This window comes from Adiantum capillus-veneris, chromosome 6, assembly GCF_014529385.1.
Source record: "Adiantum capillus-veneris isolate H3 chromosome 6, ASM1452938v2, whole genome shotgun sequence".
Lineage (NCBI taxonomy): Eukaryota > Viridiplantae > Streptophyta > Polypodiopsida > Polypodiales > Pteridaceae > Adiantum > Adiantum capillus-veneris.
The window spans coordinates 562,705-572,503 of NC_140936.1; positions in this window are offsets into that span (position 1 = coordinate 562,705).

The following is a 9,799-nucleotide window of genomic DNA, read 5'->3' on the forward strand; positions in this document are numbered from 1 at the left end:
GAGAAAAAAAAGATCCAGGGAACTAGAAACCCATCACCTCTCTGACTTTTGTTTACAAGGCTTTTTCATTGGATTTAACTAGAAGATTGTCTCCCATTATGCACCAAATTAATATTCTTCTAGAGAATAATGGGATACAACCTCTTTCCCTTTTCTTCCTTCTTGTCTTTGCTCTATCCTTGTTGTATGGTGTCGGTTTGAGAAGTGCATGCCTTCTCGGACCTGTGGTGTGAGTGTGAGAGATAAAGAGAGAGCAGTTTGTGTTGTGTGGAAGTAGTAGATTGGAAAATTTGGTATGGTCTGCTATCAATTGTTGGTGCTAAGCTTTTGCATGTTTGCTCGTGTGTAGACAACGGTCTATAGGCAAAGTTGTCGATTTTTGAAGGTGAACTCTAGTCGATTGGGGTGCAATGATTATCATGGGCTCTAGAGAGGTAGTTTGTTTGGATTCCGGGTGTGTTCCCCTTCCCCCCTTTCCAAAATCTCATGAACCACTCTCCTTTGTGCATTTTGCTGAAAGCTATGCTCCCATTTTTTCTCTCTTTCACCCACCCCACCCCCCCCAGAGGAACATGGAGTTGCATTAAGAATTGAGGAATGGTTTGGTGCAGTCTGTACAAGCTAGACCTCAAGCACAAGCTCATCCAACTATCTTTGTTTCTAACCCTCTTTTCCTCGGTATGGAAATTGGAGTAGCTATGGAAAAAAAACTCCCTGTCAACCTTAATCCTCTCTCAATTCCCTCATTTCAAGCTCGGGTGCAACATCCATGTAATACAACGTAAGCCCATCTTAATCTATTTTCTGGGACAAATGACGTGGGCATAAGTGAGGATATTACGGATTTCTTCAAGAAGTTGAGCTGAGGTCAAGCCGTTGAGCACAACAACCATGACATTTTTGGTGATGGAGTAGAGGAACCTCCCCAACATCACTATCTCCTAGTTAATAAGGTAGAGGAACAAGGGGAAGATCATAGCACTAGATGCGATAAAGAGGATGTGTCGAGCAAGGAAGAGGGAGTAATCCCATCAAGGAGCTTGAACTCTGGCATGCACAACTATAAGAATGGTAATCATTAGGCTCGTGAATGGGGTAATGCCTTGTATTAAAGTTTTGAAGAATTGGATGGCACACAACTTGGAAAATAGAAACATTAAGGTATCTCATCTTCAATATCTTCCAAACAACTATTATGTTCTTTTTTTGTGATGACCCAAATGCAGGTTTGCAAATTGTTAATCAGGAATAGTGGTTAATCAGAAACTCTCCTCTGTCAGTTTTTCATTGGTATCTAGGGTTTATTCTTAGGAGTCCCAAACCCACCAAAGCTCTTGTTTGGGTAGGAAACTCTAGAGTTTCCTTGTCTCCTGTCTGGGTAGACTATTTTGGATGTTTCCTAGTTTAGGGTTTAGCAAAAAGGAGACCTCGAAGGATCCGACCAGATTTTTAGTATACCTGCCCAAAGCATACAGAAGTTCAAGAAATGAAATTCCCTAGAATCAAGGATTTTTTATTTAATTTCAAGGGTTTGACTAATCCTCTTAGGGATCAAGTAATCTTTTGAGGTCTCACGGAATTGGGTGGTTGATTCTCTATGTTGAGATGTCAAGCTCAACATGTAAGACTCTTGGATGACTATCATCGACAATCATCATCATTGGAGCGCCTTGGTGGATAAGCGTATCTTTGCCAATGATACTACAACTGGACTACACTGAGGTGGTCTACCTATCAAAGTGATGGCACACTTATCTACTTACTCCACTCACTAGTGGTTCATACTAGTTTGTTTTGTAGACCCCTTATCTTGAGTTTTTGAAGAAGAAGAAGAAGTATAGTCTTTTGTCTCTATCTTTGTGTGTGTGTGTGTGTGTGCACAAGAGATCAAGATCTCTCCTTCTCTATCTCTTGATATGGTCTCAGAGCTTGGTTGTGTCCCAGGAGCTTGGAGCAGCAAGTAGGAGCAGTCTAGGAAGCGGCACAGATATTTACAGAATCCATCATCAACAATCTTGAATTGAGGTGATTGCACTTGGAGAGTGTGCATCCCTTGGACTACCACTATGCATCAAGATTTCCAGTCTGGGCACGTTTTGGCCCCCAATTTTGGAGTTAGAGTGCGTTTGCAAGAAAAAATGCTAAGATTTGTGATTCTGTAGATCTACATATAGGTGGTGCAGAAAGATTTTGTTTGGATGTGTGTGCACAAACACTGTTTAGTACAGTGAAACATGTGTATGTACGCAGGCTGTGGCTACAGATGGTAATTGACTATTTTTAGCAGGCCACTTGAAGACTGTGTGAAGGGTTGGAAACATGTTGTCAAACAATGATGGGCTTAACCAGGTTGTCAATGAGAAGCTGGACAAGAACAACTTCCATGCTTGGAAGTTCAAAATGACCAATTTCCTTATGGGAAAATATTATTGGGACTATATTGATGGAGAGCATGAGGTAGCACCACTACTGCCAGAGAAAGGTGCGAGTGCTGTGAAAATTAAGACATTTAAAGATTGGAACCAAGGAGCTCCAAAGGTCATGTAGTGGATTTCTGTCAGTGTAAAGCACACTATGATTGGACATATATAGGATGCTCAATCTCCTAAGGAGTCTTGGGACACGTTGTTCTCATTGGATGTGACCAACACATAGGCAATGAAGCTGGAGTGCAACGCTAAGCTGAATACTGTTTAGAAGAAAAGACCATCAATGAATATTCGTTGAAGATAAAGAACATATGTGAGTCTCTTGCATCCATCGGTGTTACATTTGATGATGATGATAAATAGAAGTCTGTTGGCGAGGTTTGGGTCCTGAGTACAAATAGTTTCAAAATGGCATCCATCTTCGAGAGAACATTCACTCATTTATAGATTTAGAGGAAGAGGATGTTGTACAGGTCATGGACGAGGCCGAGGAAGAGGCAACCACCAAACACAATAGTAGAACAACAATCATGGTCAAAACACAAGTGGTGGTGGAGGAAACTTTTGAGGAATGGAGAGTCTAAGAGGTCATGGAAATGTGTAGCACAATAATGCAGGTTAACATGGAAATTTAGTATGATGGGGTTGTGGAAGACATGGTCACTTTAAACGTGACTGTCCAGATAGGAGGCAACAAAATTATTATAGCAAGAATATAGATGGGCCCGAGAGGCTATTTGTGGTGCAACAGATGATGAATACTATGTCTACAAATGTGGAAAAATCTAGTGATAATGTATAGTCTATGGATTTTGGTGCATCAAACAACAGACTAGCCATGGTAAATGATTTAAGGAAATGCAAACTTTACAAAGTCCTCGATATTAATAGTCATTTTTTGGCTATCCAAAATTTCCATAGTGTGATACCTCACCCTATCATAATCACTCAAACCTTGTGGCTATCCTCACCCTTTCACTGTCTTGTACATAGTCCTAAATCAATAAAAACAGAGGATCCCATCATTTGATTCCCTATATTTGTTTTTTCCATTTTATATTTATATATAGCTGACACTACTTATATATAGCTGATAGTAACCTGTTTTTTCCCATCATATCCATATAACTTATATTTGAGAATAATCCTAATCCATGCGTATTTTCAAATCCTCAAGAATCTATTTGGTCATGCTCTCATGCAAGGAGGGGCTCAATCTTGGAGGATTATGCAAATTCAACAAAAGGGGGGCCACTAAAGGATTTTGAAGGAGGAAAAACAAGCATTTTGGTGGGATTTTTGGCGTCCACCTCCACTTCAAATTTGAGCACCTTGTGAGCTTCACACTTGGCGTGAGAGAATCTTTGATGCTATACACTGCAAAGTGAGAGAGTGTGAGTGCCCTATTTTGAACATGCTCTTCCACTATCAACAATTGAGGTTTTGGTGCTTCAAAGGCATGCTTGGCTTCAAAATTGTTGTCTTTTGATTTATGTAGAGTTATTGGGCAAATGCAAGGTGAATTGTATCTTTAAGTTTGGGTGGGGGTGTTGGAGCTATATATGGCTCACTCTACTCAACTTGGTCTCACCTATATATTTGTATCTTGTCCTCAATATGAATCAGTCTTTGGGAGCGTATATGGTGTGTCTCTTGTCTCGTCTCTCTCTCTTTCTCTCTACATCTCAACAAAAATTTCATCTGCGAGCTTGTCTTGTGGTGCTCAACACCTTGGTATGTTTAGATCTCAATTTTGGTAATTAAAAGTGCTTTTTAGACATCATACGTGTATGATGTATAGCTGGTTAGAATGTAGTGAAATTCACTCCAAAGGTTCTCACTACACTGGCAATTCACAGCAAGTTTCAAAGCTGATTTTTGACACTTTTTGTGCTAGATATGGCCAATACAAGCATTCACTTGACTACATCTAATGGTTTTGCAAGCCCAAAAATGGTTCAAATTTGATGAAATTTGGCCTATATGCTTCCTAAATTCTCTAGATGACAAGTGTGTACTCAATTGTAACTTTTGACCTCAGATATGGCCTCTAAGACATCATACGCATATGATGTCCAAGTTGTCAAAATTTAGTTCTATTTCTACCAGAGGTGCCCCCTTGGTGTGTATAATAAGAATATATGATCACAACAAATTTTGGACGTCAAAATTGCTCAAAATCATCTCTTTTTGACAATGAAATCCGTTGAAAGAGTAAAATCCCCTTAACTATCAATCTATATGTCCAAATGACATGAAATTTGGTGTATGTACTCAACACAACATGCACAAGATGTGTATACATTCAAAAGTTAAAATTATCCTTGAGACATCATACGTGTATGATGTCTGCTGATGAAGTTTAGGAAAAAATTCATTCACATGCATCCCCAAGTCTCTAGCACTGGCTTTCAAGAACTTCTACCAATTCTCATACAAAAATGCGCTCAAAATCTCAAGTTTCTCTAAAAGCATAACAACCCCAAGGAGTGATGAAGGTTGTTTTCAATTGATCCTCTAATGTGATACCTATTTCAATTGATCCTCTTGCTTGGTTGCCTCCTTGAGTGGCCTATATTCCACACACACCCTCCACTTACCATTCTTCTTGGGGGTGACTACAACGGGAGATACCCACTCTAAGTTCTCCACTGGATAAATGAAACATGTTGCTAGAATATTTATGGCCTCCTTGAATAGAGCATGCTCCTTGATGACTCCTAACCTTTGTGATTTTTGTGCCTTAGGTGTGGCCTCAGGAATTAACTCAATCTTGTGCTGAACAGTACCTACTCCACGGATGTTGGTGTAGCCTTTAGCAAAAATCCTAGGAAACTTCCTTAGCAGACATTTGAACTCCTCTCTTTCTTCTTTTGTAAGTGTTATCAATAGCATACCTTCTATCATCCCTTCATCTTGCACAATTTGGTTCTCCTGGGAACGTACCTCCTCCAAACCTTGACAAGAGGTCTCTTGGTTGTTTCGCTTAAACCTCACCCCCATGAATTCAATGGAAAACTCCTCCTCTTTTGTAGTTCTACCGCTACCTTCTTCTTCTGAAGTGTTATCAATCCACTCTTCTTCTGTCTCAATCCTCTTAACATTGCTCCTTCATTTAAAAACAACCTTTTTATAGTTTTCATTCCTAAAAATTAACTTTCCACTTTCCCAATCTTGCAAAGCTCACATTTTCATTAGCCATGATCTTCCTAGGATAAATGGATAGCCACTTCCCTTGATCGACATAACATAAAAATCCACTACCTTCTTAATGCCAAAGGCCTCCACAAAAACATTTTTACAAATGTCTACGCATCTAGCTTTCCTGTTGTTTTCCGTTTTTATTTTGATTTCAGGTGTCTCATGGATGTGCATGCTTAGTCTTTGCATGAGGCCCTCTATCATGATGCAAATATGTACATCCCCATCCACTAGACTTTTTCTAACCAACCTTACTTTAATGTACCAATCTAGCACAGGTGTAATATACTCATTCATTTTGGCTTGTGAAATATTCACAACGAGAACATTCTCTTTTACCTTTGTCCTAGTGCTAAATGCCTTCGTTAAATCCCTCCTAGCTTGTGGACATAATGCAAGAAATTGAGGCCATGAGATATCATGACCCTTACCTCTCATGTCTTCTAATATGTTTTATGGAGTAATACCATGTACAAGAGGGAAGTCTTCGAGGTTGATACGCTGTCGAATCCTCTTGGCTTCCTTCACCTCCCTTTCTCATACATGGTCATTTTGTGACGTGATTCCTTCTTTCTCCTTACCTTTTCCACGGCCACGCTTAATGCCATTTGATTCCATGTCCACCTCATTTGAATTTTTCACCTCTACCTCCACATGCACATTTGGATCTGGCAAAGGTGGAACTTCTTCCACTCATCATGGAGGTGGTCTTGCCCCATTTGCCTTTGTAGAAGCCTTGGTTGTTAACTAGTTCCTTCACCTGCATTCATCACTAGGTAATTTAAGGTAGTTCTCCTTGGATCCCCAGGAGGCCAAGGACAGCTATACATCCCATGTCCACACACTCCGCAATTCCAACATTTCAGAAGTCACCTAGGTCGTGGCTCTTGCCCCTCATCTTTCTTTGTTTGTCCCTTGAGACCTACAGCTTGTGCAAGATGAATTGACAAGCTGCTTAAGGATTCATTTAACTTTTCAATTACCTTAGTTTTTACCTAAGGAATCTCTCTAGATGTTGATTCTTGCGATTTTACTTTGGGTCTAGGATCCTTTATTAGACCTTACCCGTTAGGCACTTGAGTTTTCTATACTTCTCAATAGCCCTAGTTTCAGTTGCATCAAAGGTAGCAAGTGCACCCGCCTCAACTTTTATCTTGAGTGTGGAAAGAAACAGGCTATGAACCTCTCCTTCTTTCGGAACTCTGCACCATCACCAGGGTTAGCAACATTTCTCACCCATACAGCCCAAAGACGCAAAAACTCTTGTTTGTACATGTAGTAGCATCTAAGTCTTTTTGCTTGTGAGAAATGATGTCTTACCATAGCTTTTGAGTGTTTTGGGGGTCAAAGAAGTATCACTTGAAATGATCAACAACTTCCTTATAGTTTTCCTTAACGTCTCGAGATAGAGAGTCAAACCAAGTGCTAGCATCCTTCGTCAGAACTACCTCAAACATTTCTAAGCATTCCTCATCTCCTATCACTCTTTTTATGTGGCAAGCCATTTTGAAAATTGCTAGAAATAGCTCGGCATCCTCACAATGCTCTCCAAAAAAGAGAGGATATCCTCTTGGCATTGGGCCTCCATTGAATCAATTTCAAAGTGACAACACATTTCCTTTTTTCTTTTTTTTTCTTAAAAACATGTACACGATAATTCTTTCTAAATTACAATCTATCCTACAATAAAATAAAAATATGCACATCAAATTATCTATAATAGTCAACAAGAGGTAGGATGACAGGGTTTGGGGACGTAAGAATTTCTCCTACTCTTTGAGCACCAAACATGAACACAATATGCTGCTGAAAATGGATCTTTCTACTAATTGCAACTTTTAATCTAATGTGTGGAGTGAAATGGAAGGGAAAAAACTCTATCCCTAGGCCATTATCCATGGTTTATGCATAACCTAATGATTAAGCTAGAATAAAAATATATCGGTCCAAACTAAGGCCGTACCTAATGAGAGGCAAAATAAAAGGATTTACTGAATCATTTATCTCATCAAACCTAAGAGGGCCTAAACTCTACAAATTACTCATTGAAACTGTAGTTTAGTACTAACAATGATATGCACTTTTTGTCGTGCAATGGGAACAAATGGATCATACAAGTTTTCATGATTCATTCAATCTACTTATGCTAAAAGCTAAACATGCAATATGCAACAAAAATGGACATCAAGTCCTCCTCAATGGGCACATCAAAATTGAGATGCTATGGGCGTGCAACAAGAGAGGCGATCTCTAAACACCACTCAAGGCTCCTGTTCTACTCAATTGGTACTGGGCAATTGTAAGCAAGAAAAAAGAATCCACAAACCCATAGCCAAACAAATGAAGTGGCACCATCTAGTTATGCGATGCAAACTAGGATAGAAGAGACATTTTTTCACGACCAAGGGGAGGTGCAACAAAACACACACAAGTAATCTCACACCAAGACATACACCAAATGGAACAAAGAGAGTTAGAGAAAAGGAAAGAGAGAGAGGAATAAAACTTGCATAATACCTCATTTATGACTGTTGACCACTGGGTCAACAACACGACATAACTCAACAAAGCCTTACTTTCTGAGAGTTATGGAATGTTGAGGATTATGGTTATAAACATCATTTGTGATAAGTAGGTAGTCTAGTTGCAGAAATTGGGTGCAATGGCACTTCCAAATTGTATATACCAAGCCATTTGACCCCTCAAACTCTATTTTTGGTTAACCCAAGGTAGCCTTAGTATATAAGGTATCTAAGTCACTTTTGTAAGAACACTTTTATCATAATCTAAGTTTAATTCGCCATAGACTATGTGTGGGAGATGAAGAGAGAGCGTGAGCTTCATCCTAGTGCTACTCCTTGCTCGTTCATCACATTGTAGATCCGATTTCACCATCATGCTAGCCTTGGCAAGAGCTATGTGACAATGCCAAGCATTCCTCGCGGAACAGAGCAAACGTACTCATGCATCTATGAGCTATTTGTGACTGTAAGTATATCAAACGATGTCTGTTTTCTGCATGCAAGTAGTCATTAAAATTGTGGTGACATAAATGACACATAGGTACTCATAGATTGCAGTTGCGGGCACTTCAAAACTCCGGCTCTATTGATGGCTGGGTCAACAACACGACATAACTCAACAAAGCCTTATTCTCTGAGAGTTATGGAATGCTGGGAATTATGGTCATAAACATCATTTGTAGTAAGTAGGTAGTCTAGTAGCAGACATCGGGGTGAAATGGCACTTCCAAATTTTAAATACCAAGCCATTTGACCCCTCAAACTCTATTTCTGGTTAACCTAAGGTGACCTTAGTATATAAGGTACCTAGGTCATTTTGTAAAAAAAACTTTTATCATAATCATAAGTTTAGCGCTGCAGTATAATGTGTGTGAGAGAGGAAGAGAGTGTTCATGAGCTTCATCCTGGCACTACTCCTCGCTCGTTCATCACATTGGAGATCCGACTGCACCATTGTGTTAGCCTCAGTGAGAGCTACGCGACAACGTCAAGCATTCCTCGAGGAATGAAGCATACATGCTCGTGCATCTACAAGCTATTTACGGTCGTAAGTATATCAAATGATGTATGTTTTCTTCTTACAAGTAGTCATTATAATCGTAGCGATATAAGATATGCGTAGGTACTCATAAATTTCAGTTTCAGGCACTTTAAAAATCCGGCTATGTCTTTATACGCATTTTTTGAAAATGGGTTTAGAGCTAGGATTTTGGGTTTAGAAGCTTAGGAACAGGTGTATCCTAGTGAGGGGATGGTGTTCCTTGAGTTTAATACAATTCTGGCATGATTTAATGAGGTCCCTTCCGTTTGTGTGTATGTGGGTTAGTGGTGTAGTTTAGAGTAGTGAGACTCTAGGTTGGGGTTTAGTTGGCCTTCCAGAGTGTTGTATGTGTAGGATGGTCTCAGCCTAACCAGCTAATGAGATTTCCTTTGTGTGCCTATCGTGTCATCTATGTCCTCGATTGACATTATGTTGATCTAGGTTGTGTTGCATGCACTTTATAGGTGGTGTGATTCGCTCTCGCAACATGATCTGTTTTTATTTGTGCTTTTTGCATATGGGTTTAGAGCAAGGATTTTGAGTGTGGATGCTTGGGACAGGTGTATCCTAGTGAGGGGATGGTGTTCCTTAAGTTTCATACGATT